Source organism: Arachis hypogaea, chromosome 14 (assembly GCF_003086295.3).
Source record: "Arachis hypogaea cultivar Tifrunner chromosome 14, arahy.Tifrunner.gnm2.J5K5, whole genome shotgun sequence".
Lineage (NCBI taxonomy): Eukaryota > Viridiplantae > Streptophyta > Magnoliopsida > Fabales > Fabaceae > Arachis > Arachis hypogaea.
Genome location: NC_092049.1, coordinates 34,525,719 through 34,539,664, shown reverse-complemented (window position 1 = coordinate 34,539,664; position 13,946 = coordinate 34,525,719). Strand labels below are relative to the sequence as shown.

Genomic DNA, 13,946 nt, shown 5'->3' with positions numbered 1-13,946 from the left:
CAATCCAAAGATAACCTTACAGAAATTTTCGAACAGGAAGAGGAGATGGCAGCCGAAAATAATAATAATGCAAGGAGGATGCTTGGTGACTTTACTGCACCTAATTCCAATTTACATGGAAGAAGCATCTCCATCCCTACCATTGGAGCAAATAATTTTGAGCTGAAACCTCAATTAGTTTCTCTGATGCAACAAAACTGCAAGTTTCATGGACTTCCATCTGAATATCCTTTTCAGTTCTTAACTGAATTCTTACAGATCTGTGATAATGTTAAGACTAATGGAGTAGATCCTGAAGTCTACAGGCTCATGCTTTTCCCGTTTGTTGTAAGAGACAGAGCTAGAGTGTGGTTGGACTCTCAACCCAAAGATAGCCTGAACTCTTGGGATAAGCTAGTCACGGCTTTCTTAGCCAAGTTCTTTCCTCCTCAAAAGCTGAGTAAGCTTAGAGTGGATGTTCAAACCTTCAGACAAAAGGAAGGTGAATCCCTCTATGAAGCTTGGGAGAGATACAAGTAACTGACCAAAAAGTGTCCTTCTGACATGCTTTCAGAATGAACCATCCTGGATATATTCTATGATGGTCTGTCTGAATTAGCTAAAATGTCATTGGATACTTCTGCAGGTGGATCCATTCACCTAAAGAAAACGCCTACAGAAGCTCAAGAACTCATTGACATGGTTGCTAATAACCAGTTCATGTACACTTCTGAGAGGAATCCTATGAGTAATGGGACGCCTCAAAAGAAGGGAGTTCTTGAAATTGATACTCTGAATGCCATATTGGCTCAGAACAAAATATTGACTCAGCAAATCAATATGATTTCTCAGAGTCTGAATGGAATGCAAGCTGCATCCAATAGTACTCAAGAGGCATCTTCTGAAGAAGAAGCTTATGATCCTGAAAACCCTGCAATAGCAGAGGTGAATTACATGGGTGAACCATATGGAAACACCTATAATCCCTCATGGAGAAATCACCCAAATCTCTCATGGAAGGATCAACAAAAGCCTCAACAAGGCTTTAATAATGGTGGAAGAAATAGGTTTAGCAACAGCAAGCCTTTTCCATCATCCACTCAGCAACAGACAGAGAACTCTGAACAAAATACCTCTAATTTAGCAAACTTAGTCTCTGATCTATCTAAGGCCACTCTGAGTTTCATGAATGAAACAAGATCCTCCATTAGAAATTTGGAGGCACAAGTGGGCCAGCTGAGTAAGAAGATCACTGAAATTCCTCCCAGTGCTCTCCTAAGCAATACAGAAGAAAATCCAAAAGGAGAGTGCAAGGCCATTGAATTGACCATCATGGCCGAACCCACAAGAGAGGAGGAGGACGTGAATCCCAAGGAGGAAGACCTCCTGGGACGTCCAGTGATCAACAAGGAGTTTCCCTTTGAGGAACCAAAGGACTCTGAGGCTCATCTAGAGACCATAGAGATTCCATGGAACCTCCTTACGCTCTTCATGAGTTCTGATGAGTATTCTTCTTCTGAAGAGAATGAGGATGTTACTGAAGAGCAAGTTGCCAAGTTCCTTGGTGCAATCATGAAGCTGAATGCCAATTTATTTGGTAAAGAGACTTGGGGAGATGAACCTCCCCTGTTCACCAATGAACTAAATGCATTGGATCAACTGAGATTGCCTCAGAAGAAACAGGATCCTGGAAAGTTCCTAATACCTTGTACCATAGGCACCATGACCTTTGAGAAGGCTCTATGTGATCTTGGGTCAGGAATAAACCTCATGCCACTCTCTGTAATGGAGAAACTGGGAATCTTTGAGGTACAAGCTGCTAAAATCTCATTAGAGATGGCAGACAATTCCAGAAAACAGGCTTATGGACAAGTAGAGGACATATTAGTAAAGGTTGAAGGCCTTTACATCCCTGCTGATTTCATAATCCTAGATACTGGAAAGGATGAGGATGAATCCATCATCCTTGGAAGACCCTTTCTAGCCACAGCAAGAGCTGTGATTGATGTTAACAGAGGTAAACTAGTCTTTCAATTGAATGAGGACTCCCTTGAGTTTAAAACTCAAGGACATCCTTCTGTAAACATGGAAAAGAGGCACAGTAAGCTTCTCTCAAAACAGAGTCAACCAGAGCCCCCACAGTCAAACTCTAAGTTTAGTGTTGGGGAGTCTCAACAATACTCTGAACATCTGTGAGGCTCCATGAGAGCCCACTGTCAAGCTATTGACATTAAAGAAGCGCTTGTTGGGAGGCAACCCAATTTTTATTTATCTAATTTTATTTTTATTTTTGTTGTTCTTTCATGTTTTATTAGGTTCATGATCATGTGGAGTCACAAAATAAATAGAAAAATCAAAAACAGAATCAAAAATAGCAGAAGAAAAATCACACCCTGGAGGAAGGACTTACTGGCGTTTAAACGCCAGTAAGGAGCATCTGGCTGGCGTTCAACGCCAGAACAGAGCATGGATCTGGCGTTGAACGCCAGAAACAAGCAGCATTCTGGCGTTCAGACGCCAGAAATGCACACTGAGGAAAGCTGGCGCTGAACGCCAGAAACAAGCATAGAACTGGCGTTCAACGCTAGAAACATGCTGCAGATGGGCACTGAACGCCCAAAACAAGCATCAATTCGGCGTTTAAACGCCAGAATTTCATGCAAAGGCATTTTACATGCCTAATTGGTACATGGATGCAATTCCTTGACACCTCAGGATCTGTGGACCCCACAGGATCCCCACATACCTCCACTCACCTTACCTCATCATAATCCTATATCACTCTTTCCCAAGAACCCTTCACCACTCACATCCATTACTCCTCCAAAACCATCATACACCCACCTACACCCACCCACTCAAATTCAAACCATCAACTCACCTCCATATCTTCTTCTTCTACTACTATTCTTTCTTCTTTTGCTCGAGGGCGAGCAATATTCTAAGTTTGGTGTGGTAAAAGCATAGCTTTTTTGTTTTTCCATAACCATTGATGGCACCTAAGGCCAGAGAAACCTCTAGAAAGAGAAAAGAGAAGACAAAAGCTTCCACCTCCAAGTCATAGGAGATGGAGAGATTCATCTCAAGGGTCTATAGCTCAGTGGTAGAACATTTGACTGCAAATCAAGAGATCCCTGAGATACCTCAGGGGATACATTTTCCTCCACACAATTATAGGGAGCAATTAAGGGTGGAACATCAAGAGCACTCCATCATCCTTCATGAAATTAGAGAAGATCAAAAAGCAATGAGGGAGGAGCAACAAAGACAAGGAAGAGACATAGAAGAGCTCAAGGACATCATTGGTTCCTCAAGAAGAAAACGCTACCATCACTAAGGTGGACTCATTCCTTGTTCTTAAATTCTCTGTTTTTCGTTTTCTTTATGTTAAGTGTTTATCCATGTTTGTGTGTTATTACATGATCATTAGTATTTAGTAACTTTGTCTTAAAGTTATGAATGTCCTATGAATCCATCACCTCTCTTAAATGAAAAATGTTTTAATTCAAAAGAACAAGAAGTACATGAGTTTCGAATTTATCCTTGAACTTAGTTTAATTATATTGATGTGGTGACAATACTTTTTGTTTTCTGAATGAATGCTTGAACAGTGCATATGTCTTTTGAAGTTGTTGTTTAAGAATGTTAAATATGTTGGCTCTTGAAAGAATGATGACAAGGAGACATGTTATTTGATAATCTGAAAAATCATAAAAGTGATTCTTGAAGCAAGAAAAAGCAGTGAATACAAAGCTTGCAGAAAAAAAATTGGCGAAAAAAAAAATAAATAGAAAAAGAAAAAGCAAGCAGAAAAAGCCAAAAGCTCTTAAAACCAAAAGGCAAGAGCAAAAAGCCAATAACCCTTAAAACCAAAAGGCAAGGGTAAATAAAAAGGATCCCAAGACTTTGAGCATCAGTGGATAGGAGGGCCTAAAGGAATAAAATCCCGGCCTAAGCGGCTAAACCAAGCTGTCCCTAACCATGTGCTTGTGGCGTGAAGGTGTCAAGTGAAAACTTGAGACTGAGCGGTTAAAGTCAAGGTCCAAAGCAAAAAAAGAGTGTACTTAAGAACCCTGGACACCTCTAATTGGGGACTTTAGCAAAGCTGAGTCACAATCTGAAAAGGTTCACCCAGTTATGTGTCTGTGGCATTTATGTATCCGGTGGTAATACTGGAAAACAAAGTGCTTAGGGCCACGGCCAAGACTCATAAAGTAGCTGTGTTCAAGAATCAACATACTAAACTAGGAGAATCAATAACACTATCTGAACTCTGAGTTCCTATAGATGCCAATCATTCTGAACCTCAATGGATAAAGTGAGATGCCAAAACTATTCAAGAGGCAAAAAGCTACAAGTCCCGCTCATCTGATTGGAGCTATGTTTCATTGATAGTTTGGAATTTATAGTATATTCTCTTATTTTTATCCTATTTGATTTTCAGTTGCTTGGGGACAAGCAACAATTTAAGTTTGGTGTTATGATGAGCGGATAATTTATACGCTTTTTGGCATTGTTTTTAGTATGTTTTTAGTAGGATCTAGTTACTTTTAGGGATGTTTTTATTAGTTTTTATGTTAAATTCACATTTCTGGACTTTACTATGAGTTTGTGTGTTTTTCTGTGATTTCAGGTATTTTCTGGCTGAAATTGAGGGACTTGAGCAAAAATCAGATTCAGAGGTTGAAGAAGGACTGCTGATGCTGTTGGATTCTAACCTCCCTGCACTCAAAGTAGATTTTCTGGAGCTACAGAACTCAAAATGGCACGCTTCCAATTGCGTTGGAAAGTAGACATCTAGGGCTTTCCAGCAATATATAATAGTTCATACTGTGGCTGAGTTTAGACGATGCAAAAGGGCGTTGAACGCCAGTTCTACGCTGCAGTCTGGAGTTAAACGCCAGAAACACGTCACGAACCAAAGTTGAACGCCAGAAACACGTTACAACCTGGCGTTCAACTCCAGAAAGAGCCTCTGCACGTGTAACATTCAAGCTCAGCCCAAGCACATACCAAGTGGGCCCCGGAAGTGGATTTATGCATTAATTAATTACTTCTGTAAACCCTAGTAACTAGTTTAGTATAAATAGGACTTTTTACTATTGTATTAGAATCTTCGGATCATCTTATGATTTTTAGTTCATCTTAGGATCATATTGATCACGTTTGGGGGCTGGCCATTCGGCCATGCCTGGACCTTATCACTTATGTATTTTCAACGGTAGAGTTTCTACACACCATAGATTAAGGTGTGGAGCTCTGCTGTTCCTCACGAATTAATGCAAAGTACTACTATTTTTCTATTCAATTCAACTTATCCGCTTCTAAGATATTCATTCGCATTTCAATATGAATGTGATGAACATGACAATCATCATCATTCCCCCACGAACGCGTGCCTGACAACCACTTCCGTTCCACCTTAGATTGGATGATTATCTCTTGGATCTCTTAATCAGAATCTTCATGGTATAAGCTAGATTGATGGCGGTATTCATGAGAATCCGGAAAGTCTAAACCTTGTCTGTGGTATTCCGAGTAGGATTTAGGGATTGAATGACTGTGACGAACTTCAAACTCGCGAGTGCTGGGCGTAGTGACAGACGCAAAAGGATAGTAAATCCTATTCCAGTATGATCGAGAACCTCCAGATGATTAGCCATGCAGTGACAGCGCATCGGACCATTTTCACAGAGAGGATGTGATGTAGCCATTGACAACGGTGATGCCTCCAGATGATTAGCCATGCAGTGACAGTGCATCGGACCATTTTCACAGAGAGGATGAGATGTAGCCATTGACGACGATGATGCCCTTACATAAAGTTTGCCATGGAATGGAGTAAGATTGATTGGATGAAGACAGCGGGAAAGCAGAGATTCAGAGGAACGCAAGCATCTCTATACGCTTATCTGAAATTCTCACCAATGAATTACATAAGTATTTCTATCTTTATTTTCTGTTTATTTATTATTATTATTCGAAAACTCCATAACCATTTGATATCCGCCTGACTGAAATTTACAAGGTGACCATAGCTTGCTTCATACCAACAATCTCCATGGGATCGACCTTTACTCACGTAAGGTTTTATTACTTGGACGACCCAGTGCACTTGCTGGTTAGTTGTGCGAAGTTGTGAAGTTATGTTTGAAGAAGACAATAAGAAAAGTTAATCCAAAAAGACAAAGTATCTCCGAAGCCTCAACCGTTCTATCACCATTGATTTCTCATCTATCCGGTAATGTTCTATTTATTTGTTTTGTATGCTTTTCGTGACAAACTATAATTTCTATCCGCCTAACTAAGATCTGCAAGGTAAACATTGCTCGTTCAAACCAATAATCTCTGTGGGATTGACTCTCACTCACCTGAGGTATTAATTGGACAACCCGGTATACTTGCCGGTCTATCTGTGCGAATTCTGCGGAGCTAGTTTCGTGCACCATGGTGCATTGGAAGTTTCTACCATTGCTCTGTAACTTCGCTGGGATCATACAATTTAGTTGGGGATCGGCATGCCTGGCACACCTGTATAGAGCATTGTGTAGGACATCTCGTGTCGACTGTAAGGAGATTGATCGTCCACTAACACTGTTGCTTACCTGGGCTTGGATCTGTCTACCATTTCTTGCGCTGATTCCTGACAATCCTCGACTGTTTTCGATTGCAAATAGGTAAATATAATTATTATCTGCTTTGAAAAAGTGTAGCATGTTGTATTTTAAATTTGATTGAAAAAAGTTAATTAACGGATCGTCTGATGTCAGGTGGCCTAACCGGGAGCGTGCTAATCGGCCTTACAGATTTCATTCTCTTGCTCACTTTAGGAGGACGTTGGATGATCTGCAAGAAGGACAGGTATATTGTAATAAATAAGTATCTGTTTTTATTTATCCGTATTATTATTTAGTGTGTAATCTTCCTTTACTTTCAATGTGTACAGTTTGTTTGGAAGGCTTATGCAATTGGTCACATTGAACCAGACGTGATTTCTTTTGACATCCGTCAGCATTCGGTTATATAGAGTGCCATGGCTCCACTGACATCTTTCGAATGCGTTGAGAGGAATGCATCTGATAGATTGAAAAGACAATTTGGTTTGACACAGGGCGTTTCTCATCAATAGCAGGATCTAGGTGAAGCACACAGCAAAGTTCTGACAGGATCCAAGAATCAAGATTGGTCTGGAATCCACTCTTTTTGGGTGATGCATTGGACAAATTGGTATAGTCATGTTCTTGTTGAGCCCTTGGTGCTTTCACAGCATCCTTTGGAAATTTATGTAAGACCCACGACTTTTGAAAAGTCTTATTATGAACTAATTTCATATTATATATTTATTTACAGTTTTAATTTCAGAAATTATTTATTAAAGATGATTAAAGACAGTTTTAATTAATTGAATTTGAAATAAATTAATATTTTTATCTAAACTCTATAATTATGGATTATTTTTTATTTACAATTTAAAATTTTAAAAATTCAAAAATAATGAGGTTTGGCTATTTAAATTAGGATTTTATCTAATTTTATAATTATTGAGTTATTTTCTATATTTAAATTATAAAGTTAGTAGTTGTCAAATAATAAGAATTTTATATGATTTAATTTAAATACTCTATAATTTTATAATTCAATACTTCAACTTTTAGGAATAAAGAAAATTAATTATATTATCTTATATTTTCAGTTAAAGTATTTGATTGAAAACCAATTAGTATTTTGATACAACAAATAATGTTTTAAAGTAATTTTAAGGATTTAATTAGATTTCAACTTAAATCCCAAAATTTCCAAATTGAAACTCTAATCCTAATTACACTCAAACACACTCCCCCTCACCTAAGTGAAACCCTAGCCGCCACCCCCCATCAGCAACCAAAAACAAAACACAAACAAACACACACACCCAACAAAAGAAAGAAGAAAGAAAAGAAAGGGAAGAAAGGAGAGGGAGCCGCGGGAAGAAGGGAAGGGGGAAGGAGGAATTCGCCGACCAGTCGTGCCTTGCCATCGCGCCAGCTCCTCGCCGCCGTGCTGCATCGCCGTCCAAGGAAGGAGGAAGGCCGCCGCTGCTGTCCAGCCCGCGCCGTCGTCACTGTCGAGGTCTTCATCGTCGCCGTCCATGGAGGTTCGCGAACAGAGGGGAGACGCGCCGTTCTACCTAGAGCCGCCGCGGGAAGGGTCGTCGCCGTCAAGCCCAGCCACCATCGCCGCCGTTCATGCCTCCGTTTCGCACCGCCAGATCTGTCGGTGTCGTTGGGAGAGAAACAGAACGCGCATGGAGAGAGAAGGGGGTTGCAGGGTGGTTTCGTCGCCGTTGAAACTCTGTTGCTGCTGTCATGGCCCCCGCGCCTCTGCCGCCAAGAACCACCATTGTCGGTAAGGGGTTTTAAGTTGGTTTCTATTCTTTTGGGTTCCGAGAAGATTTTTGACACTGCATGGTTATTACAGTCACCGTCACTGGGAGTTTCGCTCGCCGCTGTCGCTCGAGGTTATTGTTGGAGCTACTGTCGGGTCGATTCAGAGTTTCGATCACTTCGTTTTGTCATTACAGTAAGTATTTACCGTTTCAAATTTTTGGAGGACTTAAATCGGACAGTCCGATTAAAATTACGACGCACCAAAAAAATTTGTATGCATAAAATTGGTGAGTCCGATTTCCTTATCCAAAAACATGTTTGTTTTGCAGGCTAGAAATCGGTGGGTCCAAATTCTTTGGCAAAAAAAAAAATTCCTCTTGTATGCATGAAATCGTTGGGTCTGATTTCCTAGCAAAAAAATATTTGCCCAACATAAATTGGACGGTTCCGATTTGTATTTCTCTCTCTCCTCAAAGAAATCAGACTATTCAATTTCTTTTCCATCGGCTAACCGCCTTCACACGCACCAAAGTGTCATATCCAAAAAAATAAGCCAAATTTAACTCCACTTACAACTGAGTTCTTTTTCGTCGTTAATTGGACTTTTTCGAGAAACTAATGCTAATAACTTTTTCTCTAGAAGAGTTTTATTTTGTAGACCAATAAATGGAAGCAGTTTTAGTAATATAGGATGACTAATTGTCAATGCAACCGGAGGCTTCCAAGATTGGCACACAGGCGAATGGTCTGAACTAGCAAGGGCAGTTGTAGTGCAACGACCACCACCAGAACCGTCGAATTTGAACTCGCATAAAGTAGTATTGGATCTAATACCCGACACCGGTGACTCGAGCAATACTGTGGAACTTGTGATGCGTGAACCGCGGCGGCATCATCACAGAGAGGCAGCAAGCAGACGTGCCTGGTTTGTTTTTCCGATCGCGGCTAAGTCACCACTCCTCACAGTGGCGGTATTTTCTTGGGATCGCAAAGAGGAGGCCCAAACCATGAAGGAGCAAGAGGAAGTGGCAGTTTCAAGCGTAGGTATGGCTAAAAGTGGCGGTCGACAGCGGGAATTGAAGGGCGTTCCTCCTATCTCCCTGTTCAGCTGCATGGATGAGCAATGGACGGAGAATGAGCGAACAGCTGCACTTTTCAAAAGGACGACAAATAAAACAGATTCTTAGAAACACCTGTTATCTTTAATGGGTCAATGGCAAACCCAAATCGACCAGCTTGAAGTTAGCAACATTTTTTTTGTTAATGGACCAAAATTTATCGACAATTTTTGCTGAAGGCATATTGAGGTCAATTAAGGGTTATTTATTTGAATTTTGGAGGGGGAGGCAGAACCAACAAGAAGTATAATATACTTTAATTGGATATTATTTCAAACTTTGGAATTATGAAGAGAATTTTGTATTATATGTAGAAGGATATAAAATAATTATTTTAAAAATTAAAATTACTTAATTTTTAATTTTTTTTAGTAATTATAATTAGGAGTAATTTTACTTAGAATTTAAAGAGTGTTTTTTTACCAACCTTAAAGACAATATTACTCCTATCAAAATATCCTTGTTCTCAAAATTGATATAAAAAAAAAAAAAAAAAACTGACATACACTCACTTATTACAAAACATACATGATGACTACTCCACCAAGACGTTGCATGCAAATTCATTTCATTTCATTAATTACTAATAAAGCGTCGTTGTGCGTGGGCCTAGACCCTGTACGGAAATTGGAAAGGGATTAGTGAAACATATAAAATATAGATTTGGATTCTCTATATTTTGAATTTTATTTTAGAGAGTAAAGTATAATTTTTTATTTTTAAATAGTTTTTCTTTCATATTTATTTTTGGTCTTACTTATGAAATAAATAGTGAGAGATCACACTTTACCCTCTAAAATGAGAATTTAAAATTTAGAGAATCCAAATTCATAAAATATATGACTAATATTAGGTAGTTAATTTTTTTAATCAAATATTAACTTTTTTTAAGAAAAAATATTTTGTTTATTTTGATTCTAGATTTTACAATATAAATTCTCATCCTACATTCTAAATTATAAAGCTTAAATTCTAAAGTTAACCAGTATTGATGGAGTAAAAATTGATTCTATATACAGATTTCACCATTACATTTTGTACTTATTAGTGGTTACATCTACAACAAACCAAATGTGATGTCTTCACATTTTTTACATTTCCATTAAAACAAATGGGATGATTTTATAAATTTATTATTCGAGAAATATTTATGGCCGAAGGAGCTGAGGTTTAATTATCCAGTTTGAATATAATTGTTTTTATAGAAAAGAAATAGTTAATCAATATTATTTATCATTATATGGTTAGTAACTGAAGGAACTTGTTAAAATGTTTTAAGTAGTAAATTTTCAATGAATTAAGAAATTAGAAGTTTTAAAGAAAAGTTTTCCTTAAAAATTTGTCACTTTTCAAATGTCAACAAGTGTATTGAATATTTGTTAGCGAAGCTCAAACTAGCAGAAAAAACAAAGGGAGAGAAACAAAAACAAGTCGGCAAAGGCTACTAAGCTAAGGCCTGCATAGACTATATCAATATGTATATATATATATATATATATAGTGTAGGTTACAGGGGAGAAAAGAATCAAAAGATAGAGCTCAGTTAACACTTAACAAGACAACATTCATCAACAGGTTAGTATGTGGTACATGTGCATGTTCTTCTGTTCTTGAAAAGATTTGATGAATTTATTAATTTACTACTTTACTAATTTTCATCGGGACCATATTGGACATATATAATAGGGTAATTTACTAATTTATGACTTTATCTTTTTATTTTTAAGGTTTTATAAAAAAAAATATATAATTTTGTTATTTGTTTTTCGTTTTCCTTTTTTCAATTACAACGCAAACCAAACTACAGAAAGTCTGCTAATTTTTTTGTTTTTCTTGGGCAGGCACAAAACTCAGGAACTCAGGCGCAGAAAAATGAGGCTGCAAAACAAGAATATAAGGCTAATTGTATTGGCAATAATTATAATTTTGATAGTCTTGATCCTTATTATTGTTCTTTCTGTCTGCCATGGATTCAAATGCGGAAAATAAGCACTCCATTCTTCGGACGTTCTATCTTTGTCATTTAAAAAATGTTACAAATCTCTCTTACTTTTAATAATTTTTCGTTTAATTGTCAGCATTAATTATATAACTAACGTTTTTCTTTGTTATTTTGACGACTTTTTGTAATTATATAATGATGTGGAAAGATATCGTGTGATATACTGACATGACTATGGAAAATTAGCCCAAAACTACGCACTGTTTATGTGCTAGGAATTTATCAGATAAATAAAGTTATCATTACTGAAATTTATAAATTTTATTATATAGACTTTACTTATTAGTTCATTTTTAATCAATATAAAACTTCACCGCTCAGTTACACTTAATAGTTAATACGAGGATTTAGATCTTTAAGTAAAAAATTCATCTAATTCGAATATTAATTTTATTTGTAGTACGATTTAAATTAGATATTTTTTTAAAAATATGATCTAATTTTAAGCGGTTTAGATTGGATTGGATTTGTGATTTTATAAATTAAAAAGATTAAATACACAAAACAAATTTTAACGTTAAATTTTAAATAATCAACAATAATATAACAAATCTCAATAATATCTTAAAAAATCAATAATAATATAACAATAGAAATAAAATTATAGGTTAGTTAAAATAAATAATAATTTTTATTTAAATATAAAATATTTATTAAATAATAATACATAAATAATATAAAAATATATAACAAATCGAACATATTATAAGTGAAATTGTAAATATGATAATAAAATAATAAGAATATAGCACATTGTGCAGTTTAGATTGGATTGAATCAAATTTGAGAAGTAGATTTGAAATCCGATCTGACCCATGTGATTTGTAAAAATAAAATCTAATCAAATCCAAATTAGTACAATTTTAAATTTTTAATCGGTTGTCGATTTGGATTGAGTTAGATGAACGGTTTGATTTGGATCGATTTAGATTTGAACATTCTTGTTGAGTTTAGATTTTATTTGAAACTTTATGATGACAAACATAATTGATTATTTTCTATTATAATCTTCATAATGAGCAATGCAAGAATCAATCAAGAATAATCAATCAAACAAGTTAGAATCATGTAAAGCATCTACATTAATAAAAATATCATTAAAGATGATACTGAGTTATGATTGAAAAGATTCTACACTATTAACATAGCAAGAAAAGCTCTCCAAATCAGATCCTAATCACAAGGAGCAGAGCACAATGCAAATTGAATCAGGAAAGTTTTTCCCTTTTTATGGGCAGTTGCTGCATGCTTTATTGAAGAACAAAAATGAAAAATTTCATCTTTGAATGCACAAACGGCTAGTTGATGGAAAGGAGAATTATCCCAACATTAAAAAAGATACCAAGCTTTATAAAAAAAAACATTTATCCAAGAAAAAAAGAATCAATTTGTTATATTTTTAGACCATACAAACAACCTTTATTTTTTTGAGTGTATTCATCTTTTTATATTATTTAAAATTAAATTTATTTTGAGAGATACAAAAGGCAAAGAGAATTGATCACACAAAAGTCATTTTAATCTATTTTTTTAGTGTTTGATTTTGAAATTGTACTGGGATTATAGTACACTTAGTTCCTCTTAATTAGGTCGGGTTAGCACCTAGGTGTTACTAAACTTGGGATAGTTTATGTGAATTATAAGAGTGTGAGTCTCTTGGAATTGATAATTGCAATGTTCTAAAAACTGAACCAGTTATCGAACCGCTCTAGCTACTTGTTCACTGGTTCATAGGTTCAACCGGTTCGACCGTGGTTAAACCGTAAAAAGCGTTTTATAATAAAATAATAAATAAAATATAAATAAACACATTAAAACATAATTATCGTCTAATATAAATTTTAAAATATCATCCAAATTAAAAGTACTACATAAACCAGAATGTTATGATCTAATTCAAATACAAACTCAAAAGTCAAATAACAAAAACAATGAACCAAATATAAAATGCCAACATCCAACTGATCCAAGTTTGTCATCAATCATCAAAATCCGCCATAACTTGCTGCAGATTTGCTTCGTTGATATCATCACCTTCATTTCTACTACTTGGACCAGAAAAATCAAGTGGTGCAGCATAAAATGTACTACTACTACTACCACCACCACCACCATCTTGATCTAAATTAGCATCAATATCATCTAACAAAATATATAACACAATATCAATAAATTAAAGATTAAATTTATTGTAATAAATGATCAAACAATAAACTATAATACTCACGAAGCAAGTCTTCAATATTACTAGGAAGATCAGGCTCTTTTTCAACAACCTCTTCCCTCACCCAAAAATCAACCAAATCAATACTTTCAATATCGATTGGATCATTGATAAACCCCATTTTTAGGGTTTATCTTGTGTTGAATTTAGAGGGTTTTGTCAACTTTTCTCCCATTAATTCACTAAAATAGCATGGGTTTGTAAATTCTCCTTTAATTGTGCTTAAGAGTGAAAACATGCTTTTTAGGTCTTAAAAT

The 13,946-nt window shown here is 36.0% G+C and overlaps 1 non-coding gene across 1 annotated transcript; it reads right to left on the bottom strand.

The window, feature by feature from the left end:
- Positions 1 to 441: 441 nt before the first annotated feature.
- Positions 442 to 549, bottom strand: LOC112745521 (small nucleolar RNA R71). The gene has a single exon (XR_003173445.1). It is a non-coding gene; the product is annotated as a small nucleolar RNA R71 (small nucleolar RNA).
- Positions 550 to 13,946: the final 13,397 nt, after the last annotated feature.